The sequence below is a fragment of the Caretta caretta genome, chromosome 25 (genome assembly GCF_965140235.1).
Source record: "Caretta caretta isolate rCarCar2 chromosome 25, rCarCar1.hap1, whole genome shotgun sequence".
NCBI classification, from domain to species: Eukaryota; Metazoa; Chordata; order Testudines; family Cheloniidae; genus Caretta; species Caretta caretta.
Window position 1 is genome coordinate 3877271 of NC_134230.1, and position 14518 is coordinate 3891788.

Consider the following 14518-nt stretch of genomic DNA (forward strand, 5'->3'; position numbering starts at 1 on the left):
GGTGGGTGAAGTAATATCTTTTATTGGACCAACTTCTATTGGTGAGAGAGACAATTTTTCAAGTTTACTCTGAGCTCTTCTTCAGATCTGAAGAACTTGTCTCTCTATATCCATACGTTGAAATCCAAAATAAAAAATACATTTTTATGACCAATATTACTTGCAACTTTCCAATCTTAAAATAAAGATAAGCATATCTCATGCTTCTGAGCATTAAGTTGATCAGCATGTGGGTCAGAATAAAATGTCTAATCCCACCAGTTATTTGGTTAGAATAATAGATTCCAGTCTCTTATTGGATGACTTTTGCAAATGCTTGTGTACATGTTAAGGACTGTGTCTCAGAGACTACAGTGATGACCACGCTATAAGAATCTATATAGCCTGAAAGATGCATATTTTCTCACTTGGCACCAACTGTTAGGACAATTATTTGAATAAGTTAAAAACCTCCAGTAAGAGTGGCGTGACCACATGCTTGGTTTAAATACATTTGCAGTGGGTACCCATCAATGCCCAGGGCATCGTTGAACTAAAAGTGAGTGGCTTCCCTCCACTTCAGAACAGTAATAAATTCTTAAATGGAAACTGAAATTAATTTCTAAAAGTGCAGTTTAGCTAGCCCTAAAATATGAGGCTTGCCAACATTTTTAAATTATTAAAGGGACACCAGTCAATTTGAATAATTGGCCTGTTTCAATTATCTAAGAGTGCCCTCTTTCAGCCGCTTGCTCACACTGTTTTATTAATTTAATTTAGTAATGTTTCTCATGTGTTTCTCTACAGCCCTTCTGATGTTTACAAGGGTCTTTTGGCGGGGGTGTAGGCCGATCCAGACACAATAACAAATGTATTTGAATCCACCTCTTCTTCTCCCACCTCCCCTTCCTCTCCATGCAGTGTTGCCCGCCAGGCCTCTTCCCTTTCAGTGACCTAAGCAGCGGCCGCAGCAGCAACAGGAGCACAAAGGTTAATCCTGCGTTGTTCACTTCCCAGATACCTTTCAATCCAGGGGGACTGATGGTTGAAGCTGGCTCCTGTTGCCCCTGGTCCCATGCATGGGACTGGAAAGAGAAGACCATAGCTCCACCAGTGTCCCCAGTTTTAAAATGATTCCCAAGAATAGGTAAGGCCCTACCAAATTCACGGTCCATTTTGGTCAATTTCACGGCCAGAGATTTTTTAAATTAGTCAATTTCATGTTCATCTGAAATTTCACTGAATTGTGACTGTGGGGGTCTTGACCCAAAGGGCAGTCAGGCTGGGAGGGTTGCAAGGCTATTGTGGGGAGGGTGGTATTGCCACCCTTACTTCTGCCCTGTTGCTGGCAGGGGCACTGACTTCACAGCTGGGCAGCCAGAGCGGAAGGCTGCTGGCTGGGTGCCCAGCTCTAAAGCCAATGCCACTGCCAGCAGCAGCACAGAAGTGAGGGTCACAGGGTATGGGGGATGGGTTACCATAGGTCTGGTTTTCCCAGCAGCCTCCCCTCGCAGTGCAGGGCTGACAGCTGGAGCTGCAGCTTCCCCGTACGGAGGGAGGAGTGCGACAGCTGGAGCTGGAACCTCCCTGCGCAGAGTGGGGGGCGACAGCTGGAGTTGCGAAGCTTCCTGCAGCTGGGGAGATCCCAGAGGTAGGTCTGACCTGCCCCAGGAGCGGCCCTACAGGGGTAGAGGATGTCTCCTCCATCCCCATCGGACTAGCAGCTGGAACCCTGCACAGGGTAGGAGCCCCTGGCTGGGTGCCAGATTTCATGTGGGAGTTAGATTTCACGCTCTGTGACACATTTTTCACTGTCGTGAATTTTGTAGGGCCCTGCTCATAGAGGTTTGGAAGTAAAGGGAGCTCACCTAGCTGTTCTGTGACTCATATTGCTCACTTATCAGAGTGCAGTCACTGTGGCAGAGTGAGCCAAAGTAAGTCAAAGAGAAGTTGGGTCCAATTTTATAAGGGACCCATCTGAGCCTAACTGTGGAGAGGACTTAGTTCACCTGTCAGCTCTCTGAGCTCTGTCTGAAGTTATCAAAGTCTCACTCTGCAAAGTCAGACACTGTGGGAGGCAGAACTGGCAAGGTTTTTCTCTGGAGTGCTGGGCCCCAGAGGCTTCTTTTTCTAGCAGAGGGATTTATTTTGATGGGCATGTTCTTGTTTGAATTATTTTTGACACTTCTGTTGTATGAAATAAACACACCAGCACTGAATATTTTGGCCATTGGGACTGCCTGATTCACCCTGGACCACAACCTTAGGCTATGTTTACGTTACAGACCTTTCAGTGGCACAGCTGTACCGCTGCAGCTGCGCCACCGTAAGATCTTCCCGTGTAGCCGCTCTATGCCAGCCCATTTAGCGCTGTCCACACCGGCGCTTTTGTTGGCGAAACTTGTCGATTGGGGGTGTGGGTTTTTTATACCCCTGCCTGAAAAAAGTTTTACCAACAAAAATGCTAGTGTAGACAAAACCTTAAATTCAAATGAAACAGCCACTTTCTTACCATTACTGGCAAAACATCTTTCTGCAGGATCTGGGGTAGAGTGTGGAAGTGAGCTCAACTCCTAAGCGCAGCCTAGGGCAGAGCATGAGCTTCCCCTGGGGTAGGGCCTACATGTTCCCCTAGGGTCAGGGGGAACAATATGCCTGTGATCTCATCATGCTAGTGCATGAGAAAGGAGGTGCAACTGACTAGACATAAAATGCTGTCCAATGCACAATGAAAACACACTGGGGGGCGGGAGGGAATTGCTAACTACTTTCAGTTCCATTCATCTTAAATATTACATGTAAAAATAATAGATTTAAAAAGTTGATAAGAATGTGATTATTGGGGGGGGGGCATTCCTTTAAAATTACACACATTCTTGGGGTGAGTGGGCCAGCTTGTTTGCCTGTTTGGTTTTTCTTTTAGTTTGCTTAAAGTTTACAAGTGTGGTCTGCTGTGGATTGTGTGATTGTTTAGGGACTGTTTGGAAGTGGGGCCAGAGACCTATTATCTGCTAGTTGAGTGGGTGCTAGGAAGTCACTAGTCCCCCTGTCCATTGTTCCTTTAATCCTTGTGATCGCTTTTCATCATCCTTGTGATTACCCTTCCCTTGTGTGTTAACGAGGGGGCAGGACTGACCTGGGAGAGAAGCTTAAAAGGCAGACACTAAGCGACCAGATGGAGCTAGCAAACAGGGGAGTTTGTAGGAGGGAAAGGGAATAAAATCAGTATGGTTTGGAAAGGCAGTGTCTTCGGTCCAACATTGCTCCTGTCTCCTCCACTTGTACCTGTGTCCAGGCAGAGAACTTGACAATGCCTGTACCCAGATCCTGGTGTGGATCTGCAGACTGTGGCCTGTTTTGCCCCGTCATAGAAAGCCAGGCTGGAGGGACCATCCAATGTGTGAGGTGCCTACTGGTGGAATCTCTCAGGGGGCAGGTGAGAGAGCTACAGGAGGCAGTGGCTAGGTTGAGGAGCATCCATGCGCAGGAGGAATTAATTGAAAACATGCATATGGAGACCTCCAAGTTTGAGGAAGAAATCGAGCTCAAGAGGACTGCAGTAACATCACCAGGGAAGGAGGAAACTGCTCCTTCACAGGGAGGAATCTGGCTGCTGATTACTTCTGGCAGCAGAGAGTGCTCCACCCTTGCTCCTAACCCACCGTCCATAAACCGATATGCTACCCTGGTAGCAAGGGATGAGGAATCTCCCGCAAAGGTGCAGGATGGGAAGCCTTGTACCCCAAAGGCTGGAAGGATCGCAACCATCACTCCGAAAAGGAAACAGTGATTCCCTTCTAAGGGAGAAGGAAGCATCCCTCTGCAAGTCTGACCTGGCATCCCGAGAGGTGTACTACCTACCAGAGGTCCATATCCAAGACATTACGGAGGGATTTCCAAGGATCATCTGGTCCTCTGAGTACTACCCCATACTGCTCATCTATGCGAGCACTAATGGAACTACAAGCTATGACCGTGAGCAGATCAGAAGTGACTACAGTGCTCTGGGAGTGAGGATGAAGGAGCTTGGAGCACAGGTCGTTTTCTCATTGATCCTTCTGGTCAAGGGTACAGGTCTAGGCAGAGACCTATACATCCTGGAGGTAAATACATGGCTGCCTGGATAGTGTCTCCAGGAGGGCTTTGGCTTCCTCAACTGCAAGATCTTGTTCTGAGAAGAAGGTCTGCTGAGATTGGGCCCACCTGTCAAGGAAGGGGAAGAGTATCTTTGGATACAGACTGGCAAGCCTAGTGAGGTGGGCTTTAAACTAGGTTCAATGGGGGCAGGAGACAAAAGCCAACAGGTAAATTCAAAATGTGGAGCCCTGTGGGTGAAAGGTCAGAATCTCCGGGGAATATGGGAAGTTGCAGCATAGACAAAGGAGAGACAAGAGGGAATATAAAGGGGAAATCTAATAAACATCTTAGATGTCTATATACTAATGCAAGAAGTATGGTGAATAAACAGGAAGAACCAGTGAATAAGAACGGCCGTATTGGGTCAGACCAAAGGTCCATGTAGCCCAGTATCCTGTCTTCTGAAACACCTGGCATTGGCCACTGTCAGAGGGAATGAACAGAACAGGTAATCATCAAGTGATCCATCCCCTGTCACCTATTCCCATCTTCTGGCAAACAGAGGTTAGGGACACCATCCCTGCCCATCCTGGCTAATAGCCATCGATGGACCTATCCTCTGTGAATTTATCTAGTTCTTTTTTTAACCCTATTATAGGCTTGGCCTTCACAACATCCTGTGGCAAGGTTGACTGTGCGTTGTGTGAAGAAATACTTCTTTTTGTTTTGTTTTTAAACCTGCTTATTAACGTCCTTTGGTGACCCTTAGTTCTTGAGGTATGAGGAGGAGTAAATAACACTTCCTTATTTACTTACTCCACACCAGTCATGATTTTATAGACCTCTATTATATTCCCCCTTAGTCGTCTCTTTTCCAGGTTGAAAAGTCCCAGTCTTTTTAATCTTCTCATATGGAAACATCACTACCAAATCCTGTGTTTTGGATGAGGGACTTCTACTACCCAGAAGTTCTTGGGAAAATAATATAGCAAGGCACAGATTATCCAACAAGTTCTTGGAATGCATTGGAGACAACTTTTTATTACAGAAGGTGGAGAAAACAACTAGGGGAGAGGCAATTCTGGATTTGATTGACAAACAGAGAGGAACTAGCTAAGAATCTGAAGGTGGAAGGCAGCTTGGGTGAAGGTGACCATGAAATGATAGAGTTTGTGGTTCTAAGGAATGGTAGGAGGGAAAACCAGCAGAATAAAGACAGTGGACTTCAAGAAGGCAGACTTTAGCACACTGAGAGAATTGGTAGGTGAGATCCCATGGGAAGCAAGTCTAATGGAAAGACGGTTGGCAGTTTTTTAGAGACATTATTAAGGGCACAAGACCAAACTATACAAGTGCGTAGGAAAGATAGGAAGTATGGAAAAAGACGACCATCACTTAAACCAAGAGATCTTTAGTGACCTGAAACTCAAAAAAGAGTCATACAGGAAGTGGAAACTCGGTCAAATTATAAAGGATGTATGATGGTGTGCACCCACATCTCATGAGCGCCTCCTATCGGGTAACAAGGGTAACAAGACAGAATTTTACAAATACATGGGGAGCAAGAGGAAGACTTGGGACAGGGGAGGCCCATTACTAAATGAGGAGGGAAGGACAATAACAGAAAATGCAGCAATGGCCAAAGTGGTAAATGACTCATCCCCCCTCTTCTTCCCCCCCCCCCATTTTCACAAAAAAAAATTAGCAGGGATCAGATGACCAACATAGAGAACATCTGTGTAAATGGGGTAGGGTGTGAGGCCACAATAGGAAAAGAACAAGTTAAGAATTACTTAGAAAAGTTAGATGTCTTCAAGTCAGCAGGCCCTGTTGAAATACATCCTAGAATACTTAAGGAAGTGGCTGAAGAGATCTCTGACCAATTAGTGATTATCTTTGAGAACTTATGGAGGATGGGAGAAATCCCAGAGGACTGGAAAAGGTCAAATATAGTACCTATCTGTTAAAAAAAGGGGGAATAAGGACAACCCACAGAATTATAGACCAGTCAGCAGCACTTCGGTACTCGGAAAGATAATGAAGCAAATAATCAATTGGTAAGCATCTAGAAGAAAATAAGGTAATACAGTAACAGCCAACATGGATTTGTCCAGAACAAATCATGTCAAACCAATCTAATATCCTTCTTTGACATCTTGTGGATGAGGGAAAGCAGGAGATACCAAAGTTGAGATATATGATAAGGCTTTTGATATTGTCTCAGATGACCTTTTCTTAAACTAGAGAAATCTAGCCTAGATGAACCTGCTATAAGGTGGATGCACAACTGGCTGGAAAACCATACTTGGAGAGTAGTTATCAATGGCTCACAATTGAGCTGGAAGGGCATATCGAGTGGGGTCTGCTGTCCTGGGTCCAATTCTATTCAATATCTTCATAAATTATTTGGGTAGTGGCACAGAGAGTACACTTATAAAGTTTGTGGTTGGTACCAAGTTAGGAGGGATTGCAAGCACTTTGGAGGACAGGATTAAAATTCAAAATGAGGTTGACAAACTGGAGAAATGGTCTGAATTAACTAGGATGAAATTCAATAAGGACAAATGCAAAGTACTATACCTAGGAAGGAATAATCAATTGCACAAATACAAAATAAGAAATGACTGCCTAGGAAGGAGTACTGCAAAAAAGGATCTGGAGGTTATAGTGGATCACAAACTAAATGAGTCAACAATATAATGCTGTTGCAAAAAAAAAAAACGAGCATCATTCTGGGACGTATTCGCAGGAGTGTTGTAAGCAAGACACAAGAAGTAATTCTTCCAATCTTCTCAGCAGTAATAAGGCCTTAACTGGAGTATTGTGTCCAGTTCTGGGCACCACACTTCAGAAAAGATGTGGACTATTAGGAGAAAGTCCAGAGGAGAGCAAGAAAAATTATTATTGGTCTAGAAAACATGACCTGCAAGGAAAGATTGAAAAAATTGAGTTTGTTTAGTTTGGGGAAGAGAAGACTGAGTGGAAACATGGTAACAGTCTTCAAGTATGTAATAAGAAAAGGAGGTACTTGTGGCACCTTAGAGACTAACAAATTTATTTGAGCATAAGCTTTCGTGAGCTACAGCTCACTTCATCGGATGCATGGTTCGGGACTATTTAGAAAAGCTGGACGAACACAAGTCCATGGGGCCGGATGCACTGCATCTGAGAGTACTAAAGGAGTTGGCAGATGTGATTGCAGAGCCATTGGTCATTATCTTTGAAAACTCATGGCGATCGGGGGAAGTCCCGGATGACTGGAAAAAGGCTAATGTAGTGCCCATCTTTAAAAAAGGGAAGAAGGAGGATCCTGGCAACTACAGGCCAGTCAGCCTCACCTCAGTCCTTGGAAAAATCATGGAGCAGGTCCTCAAGGAATCAATTCTGAAGCACTTAGAGGAGAGGAAAGTGATCAGGAACAGTCAGCATGGATTCACCAAGGGCAAGTCATGCCTGACTAATCTAATTGCCTTCTATGTCGACATAACTGGCTTTGTGGATGAGGGGAAAGTAGTGGACGTGTTGTTTCTTGACTTTAGCAAAGCTTTTGACACGGTCTCCCACAGTATTCTTGCCAGCAAGTTAAAGAAGTATGGGCTGGATGAATGGACAATAAGGTGGATAGAAAGTTGGCTAGATTGTTGGGCTCAACGGGTAGTGATCAATGGCTCCATATCTAGTTGGCAGCCGGTATCAAGTGGAGTCCCCAAGGGTCGGTCCTGGGGCCGGTTTTGTTCAATATCTTCATAAATGATCTGGAGGATGGTGTGGATTGCATCCTCAGCAAGTTTTCAGATGACACCAAACTGGGAAGAGAGGTAGATATGCTGGAGAGTAGGGATAGGATACAGAGGGCCCTAGACAAATGAGAGGATTGGGCCAAAAGAAATCTGATGAGGTTCAACAAGGACAAGTGCAGAGTCCTGCACTTAGGACAGAAGAATCCCATGCACTGCTACAGACTCGGGACCGAATGGCTAGGCAGCAGTTCTGCAGAAAAGGACCTAGGGATTACAGTGGACGAGAAGCTGGATATGAGTCAACAGTGTGCCCTTGTTGCCAAGAAGGCCAATGGCATTTTGGGATGTATATGTAGGGGCATTGCCAGCAGATCGAGGGACGTGATTGTTCCCCTCTATTTGACATTGGTGAGGCCTCATCTGGAGTATTGCGTCCAGTTTTGGTCCACCCACTACAGAAGGGAGGTGGACAAATTGGAGAGAGCCCAGTGGAGGGCAAAGAAAAGGATCAGGGGGCTGGGGCACATGACTTACAAGGAGAGGCTGAGGGAACTGGGATTGTTTAGTCTGCAGAAGAGAAGGATGAGGGGGGATTTGATAGCTGCTTTCAACTACCTGAAAGGGGGTTCCAAAGAGGATGGCTCTAGACTGTTCTCAGTGGTAGCAGATGACAGAACAAGGAGTAATGGTCTCAAGTTGCAGTGGGGGAGGTTTAAGTTGGATATTAGGAAAAACTCTTTCACTAGGAGGGTGGTGAAACACTGGAATGCGTTACCTAGGGTGGTGGTGGAATCTCCTTCCTTAGATATTTTTAAGGTCAGGCTTGAGAAAGCCCTGGTTGGGATGATTTAGTTGGGGATTGGTCCTGCTTTGAGCAGGTGGTTGGGCTAGATGAATTCCTGAGGTCCCTTCCAACCCTGACATTCTATGATTCTATGATTGATTCAGTGGAAAATACAGTATTTTCCACTGAATGCATCCGATGAAATGAGCTGTAGCTCACGAAAGCTTATGTGCAAATAAATTTGTTAGTCTCTAAGGTGCCACAAGTACTCCTTTTCTTTTTCGAATACAGACTAACACGGCTGCTACTCTGAAACCTGTCAAGTATGTAATGGTTGTTATAAGGAAGATGATGATAAATTATTCTCCTTAACCACTGAGGACAGGAAAAGAAGTAATCGTAGGATTGGAAGGAACCTCGAGAGGTCATCTAGTCCAGTCCCCCGCACTCATAGCGGGACTAAAGTATTAAATGGGCATAAATTCCAGGAAGGATGATGGGCCTAAATTCCAGGAAGGGCGTAAATTCCAGTGGTTCTCAACCTATTTACCATTGTGGGCCGCATATGCAGCTCTCTCTGTGTTGTGTGGCCTGGATCCACGCAATATGTATACTACCTGTATATCTACTAAAAAATAAGGTTTCATATTTGTTATATGAGAGAAGTGTGATTCAAACTGATATACTACCTTTCATTTGAACACTGGCAAACACCAGTAATACAGGTTTGGTGGTCCAGATTCTGCTCTCAGTTACAATGGTACAACTCCCATTGATTTAATTGGGGGCTTAACCATTGTAAACAAGTGAAGAAATTGGCTTTGCAACTAGAATTTAGTTAACAATTCTGTGGATGATTTGTGAGCTAAAACAGACTCCATCTCTCCTGCAAGCTTGTCTAACATGAATTAATGGTGTAAACTTTTTCTACTCAAATCGGCAGATGTGACTGTGAACAGAGTCACTTTTCTAAGCTAGACAGTAATTGAAGTGCTGCAAGTAGATTGAAGCTCCAAATTCCACTAAGTCAGTAGAAGTCTTATTTGTAATGAGGTCTACAGATTCTTGAGAATGGGTCTCTGTTCTCTGCAGCCTAGGATTAGACCAAATCTAGAAGGGAAGGTCTGCCTTCCCTCTGAGAAATCACCAATTTTTCTTCTGAAAAACATTGGCTTAAAATTTCCAGGCTCTCAGGGTGTGCCTTTTATCTGCAGAGGGGATTCCCTTTCTCTTCATAGTTACTGGGACTTTCCATTTACATGTAGTGCAGCATGGTGGAGAAGGCTAAGAGAGGGTAAGCCAGAAACTATCTCCAGCACCTCCACTCTGATTGAGTGCCTGCAGGGAGAGCTGCACCTGTTTTGTGGAAATCGAGTCCCCTCTGAAATGCTTGGGCTGGAGTAGAGTTTTTCCTGCAGCCTCCCACTCCCGAACAGAAGAGTCTCCAAGAAGCATCAGGAGCAACGTCCCTCATTGGGCCCCCTGAGGCAGCAGAGAGCTACTAAAAGGGATCTCGAGCAGACAAACCAAGGAGAGCCTGATAAGGGGCCCTCAGACTCAGTCCCTCCCTCCATTACACAGCATGTCCTCCTGCCCAGTCTTTCAATGGCTCAGGATTACTTCCTGCCAGCAAAGTCAGACCAGCTGTGTTTCCTAGTGCAGCAAGTGGACCAAGAATTCCTTTGGAACCTCCAAGGTTGGAGCATGGTGCCTTTGAGGTAAAGTCAGTCTATATCCAGGCTCATCCAGGAATCTCTCTTGAATAAAGAGTGGGAACCTGCGAAGCCCTCTTCTGGACCCAGGCCAGCACAGCCCTCCAGCCCCCTCTTTTTCAGGGCAAGAAAGCTGTGAAGAGTAACCATAAGGTGTCGTCCTTCCCCTTTTCACACCCTCCCTCTCTAGGAGACTCGGTCTGAAATTTCTCTCTCCCTATCAGATGAGGAGGATAAGAAAAAGAAGGGTCTCGCTGATGTTCAGATCCCTCTGTGCAACAAAAAGCACTAAGGAGAGGGAAGCCCCAGTGATCCCCGTCATCATATGAATAGGTTTCAGAGGAACAGCCGTGTTAGTCTGTATTCGCAAAAAGAAAAGGAGTACTGGTGGCACCTTAGAGACTAACCAATTTATTTGAGCATGAGCTTTCGTGAGCTACAGCTCACTTCATCAGATGTATACCGTGGAAACTGCAGCAGACTTTATATACACACAGAGAATATGAAACAATACCTCCTCCCACCCCACTGTCCTGCTGGTAATAGCTTATCTAAAGTGATCAACAGGTGGGCCATTTCCAGCACAAATCCAGGTTTTCTCACCCTCCACCCCCCCACACAAATTCACTCTCCTGCTGGTGCTAGCCCATCCAAAGTGACAACTCTTTACATAATCAAGTCGGGCTATTTCCTGCATAGATCCAGGTTTTCTCACATCCCCCCCCACCCCCATACACACACAGACTCACTCTCCTGCTGGTAATAGCTCATCTAAACTGACCATTCTCATATGAATAGTTTGACTCAGATTCCTCTAAGAGGCTCGAAGCAAATCTGTTTTCCTCACGGCACACAAATGTGCAAAGAGCCTGGTTTCCCTGCTCCCCTTCAGAGTACAGCATAGCAGATAATCATAACTATGGGTTTCACTGCCCACCCTCAGAGTGGGCAGCATGGCAAATCAGTGCAGAAAAGACCAGGTCATAAAGATGTGTTGGTTACTCTAGGCCAGTGGTTCTCAACCAGGGGTAGGCAGAGGTTTTCCAGGGGGTATATCAACTCATCTATATATTTGCCTGGTTTTACAACAGATTACATAAAAAGCACTAGCGAAGTCAGTACAAACTAAAATTTCATACAATGACTTGTTTTATACTGCTCTATATACTATACACTGAAATGTAAGTATAATTATATTCCAATCAATATATTTTATAATGATATGGTAAAAGTAAGCAATTTTTCAGTAATAGTGTCCTGTGACACTTGCTTAAAAAATCAGCCTTTAAAAATACAAGTAGTTTTAAGTGAGGTGTAACTTGGGGTATTCAAGACCAATGAGATTCCTGAAAGTGGTACAGTAGTCTGAAAAGTTTAAGAGCCACTGGTCTAGGGGTATGTATATACATATCCCCAAAAGGGAAATTTTCCATTCTTAGGGGAAGCACGCTAGCAGTCCAAATCATCGTTGGATTCAAATGGTAAAATAGATATTTTTAAAACACACCAAGCGATAATCCTTCAGGCAGAAATGTAACAAGTACTGTAAACTACACTTATGAGGTCAGCAGATTTCCTCAATAATCTATAGCTATATGTCTCTCCTCATGCACCATGGGAAGATATAATAGTGAGATAAGAATTTTCCTGCCACACCTAAAAGACTAGGAAAGTATTGGGTTGTCATAGTCCCCAGCTGCTGCTGTGGGTCACCATGTTGTAATGTCCAGGTTATTGCTCCCAGCTTCTGTCGCAGGTTGCCAAGCCTTGGTACTACTTCTATCTTCTTCCCCCTGCACCTGGCTGGAGAGTGATGAGAAGGACAGCACCCCAGCATTGGAAGAACTGTCAGGCAGTAATGGGCCTATTGGCAGAATTTATTTCTACTTTTCCGTGCCCTTGGCTTCCATTTTATGAGGCCGGAAGGCTCCTCGGTGTGAAACAGTCTAAAACTTATCCTGGAATCACTAACGAAGAAAAATATCCACAGAGAGACCATCAAAATGGATCTCTAGCTGCATCCAGCTCTGTTATCAACCAAATAAAACAGAACCCCTAGTAGAGATCAGGACTCATTCTACATAATCAATAGGAACCTCAGTAGCCTTTCTGAACTATGTACCAATAATAGAAGTATGTAAAGCCGCTACCTGGGCATCTGAGCATACAATCACAAATTATTGTGCAGTCATTCAAAGCTCAAGATCAGATGCCATGCTAGGCCTAAAAGTGCTCCCTTCAACCATGCAAACAACTCCAAAGCCCCTTCTGTCCATAGTGGGACACTGCCCTACAATCACCTGAAGTGGAGCACCCACAGAGACATCATCTGAAGAACAAGAGAACGTTATCATCTTGTGCAGTAACTGAGGTTCTTCAAGTTGTGTGTCCCTGTGGGTGTTCCACTACCCTCCCCTCCCCTCTATTTCAGGTTTCCTGTGAGTACTCCATGGTAGAGAAGGAACTGAGGCGTTCGGGTGTCACACATGTTGTATGAGGAGTAATGGCACTGCAAGACAGCTACTGTGCATGCGTAGCCTGGATGGACACTGCTACCGAAAATCTCTATCAATGGTGCTGAGAAGCACCGACACCTGAAGTGACGCACCCACCGGGAGAGAGACCTTGAAGAACCGCACCTTGTGCAGTAATTGAGTAACCTCCTCTTTATTAAAACAGGGGCTAACTGTAGTTCGTGAATTAACTGATTATTTCAGGTCAGCCTGGAAACATTTTCAAATACACCTAAGTGAAAGTGACTGGAATTTAAGTTCCTAGTTGCCTACATCTCTGAAAAATTAGACAGTCTTCTAAGTTACTTAGGCTAACCTTCAAACTTTTAAAACTAGTAGATCTCATCTCCGCCTTCCTCATTTTTATTCATAGACTGGAATTCCTGCTTTTTCAATCTCAGTACATTTCTCAACTTTGAATGAATTAATCCAAATGAAGGAAATAGTCTTTCTGTGCTTGCAGAAAATACTACAGCAGTCAAAACTAGTTTAACACTTCAAAAAACTCTGGTCCCAAGTGCTTAGCTAGTGACTTCCACCAGTTCAATGCTGTGACTTTCTTTAAAACATCATCAGCAAACATGAACCGCTTGAATGGTTCACCTCCAATCCTGAAATTTATTATGGCTGGCATGATTTGATGTGTGATTATTAGATACCCATGTCATATAGCAGCATCTTTGTCAGCAACTAGGCATCTACCCTGGTGCTCTAGATTGAGACTATTGGGAAGAAAATGAGGTAGAGAATGTGCTTGATCCATCTGCCTCTTTACTTCCTGCAATTTAACACTGTTGATGGGTATTTCTTTCTTCAATAAAAGTTCTTGAAATTCTTTCCAGCATCAACAGTAGAACCACAATCTTTCAGCCATTTGTCCGAGCCTATGGAAATAGGTTTCAGTATATTCAGCATATCTTCTACATTTCTTTATAGTCCAATGCTGATTACTTTGGCTGTGGTAGTTCCATCTATTTTGTCACAATTTTCTTCACAAATTATCAGAATAGGGGAGTTCTTAATAGATAGCGCAAAACAGTCAAACACTGAATTCCATCATTCATCTTGTGGGAGAATTCATTTGGATTGTCCTGCTTTCTTCAATGAAGCTGAAGCAAAGTTGTAGTTATGAAAGTACTTTGCAATTTCAACATTCTTCTTTATTCCTGGAGATGTACTCAAGGCTTTGGCTAAAAGATGCATGAAATGAACACTACATCCGGATGTCATAAGTTTTAGGTTCATTATCTTCTAGATTTCTTCTCATCTTTGCTACATTTGCAGCATTTTCAGTGACAATTCTTAGCTATTCACTTGACGCTTGAATTTTTGTTCAGTTTGCTCTGGTTTTTACTGCTGTTTCTTTTAAGTGTTCTGCTGTATGGGCATTTCCTGATGTATCTGTTGTTTCTATAAGATAGACAGCTCCGTTTCCTGATGTCTCACAAGCACATATTACTGGATCATTGTGTACATTACTCCACCCATCAAGACTTAGATTAATGAATTTCCTGTCAATTTTTTTTGCACACCGTTCAATTTCCTTTTCATACATGGTATCCACCAACCTTCCAGCAATGTGTGCTCTCACGGTTGGAGTGTAGCCTGGCTATAATGATTAAATCATGTCAATGAAATGTTCGTTCTGAAAAAGACGAAAGGGAGAATTTGTTGCATAGGTGATCCAAGCAATCTTTTCATAGAATATCAGGG

General features: G+C 44.1%; 1 protein-coding gene across 11 annotated transcripts in view; it reads left to right on the plus strand.

Annotated features, from left to right (window-relative positions):
- Window positions 1–14518, plus strand: part of SPPL2B (signal peptide peptidase like 2B) — a 105519-nt gene that overhangs the window by 24223 nt on the left and 66778 nt on the right. The window contains exon 2 of one of the 11 annotated variants that reach the window (XR_007353986.2): window positions 997–1126. The exons of the other annotated variants lie outside the window; for them this stretch is intronic. The gene's annotated coding sequence lies outside the window, so the exon portion shown is untranslated. The remainder of the gene's footprint in view (window positions 1–996; window positions 1127–14518) is intronic. 11 annotated transcript variants of the gene reach the window in all.